The following is a 939-nucleotide window of genomic DNA, read 5'->3' on the forward strand; positions in this document are numbered from 1 at the left end:
TCTGAGGATCAACAGACCAGAGGAGTGGCGAAAGTGCTGCTTGCTGCTATGAACCGTGGCTGTCCCGGTGAAAGAAAGCTGCAAAAATCTGGTTTACAGAAGGGGCAGAGGTAAGCCAGTCCCCACATAAGGAGAAATCCACCCTCAATTACAGAGGGGCCAATGGGCCTATTGCAAACAAAAAGGGTATTGGAAAAATGATTGCCCTAAGAAAAACCCAAGGGAATGCCCAAAAACTTCTGGAATTGAAGAACAAGATGACTGAGGGCATTGGGGCTCAACCGCTGCTCCATGAGCCTTGGATAACTCTAAAGATAGAAGGGAAGCCCATACACTTTCTAGTAGACACAAGGGCGCAACACTCTATTTTGAAATAACCACCAGAGCCACTGTCAGACCAGAAAACCTGAATGCAAGGGGCAAGGGGCACAATGCCTTATCCATGGACTACCTGAATAAAGGTAGACTTTGGAGTGGGACAGATAACTCACTTATTGTCATCCATGAATGTCTATACCCCCTGCTGGGAAGAGAGGTTTTTTTCTCACCAAAATTGGAGCCCAAATCCATTTTGGCCCAGAGGGAGTGAAACTGCTGGATAAGAATGGCCCCATCCATATCTTGACCTTGGCCCTAGAAGAGTACAAATTGTTCCCACAGCCCAGCCCCATCTCCAGGCATGTTGCTCTAGAGGTTTCTGGCTGACGTTCCCAAGATGTGGGCATAAAGAACCAGTAGGACTCACCCATTATCCAGCCCCAGTTCTAGTCCAATTAAGGTCTGGGGCCACCCCAGTCTGAATCAGGCAATATCCAATGTCCAGAGAAGTCACAACAAGCATGACCCCACATATCAGCTGGCTCTGGGAAGTAGGAAATCTGATTTTTTGCCATCTTTCTTCTTCCAGTCAAGAAGCCTACTTCCTATGACTATTGACCC

This window comes from Rattus norvegicus, chromosome 1 (assembly GCF_036323735.1).
Source record: "Rattus norvegicus strain BN/NHsdMcwi chromosome 1, GRCr8, whole genome shotgun sequence".
NCBI classification, from domain to species: Eukaryota; Metazoa; Chordata; class Mammalia; order Rodentia; family Muridae; genus Rattus; species Rattus norvegicus.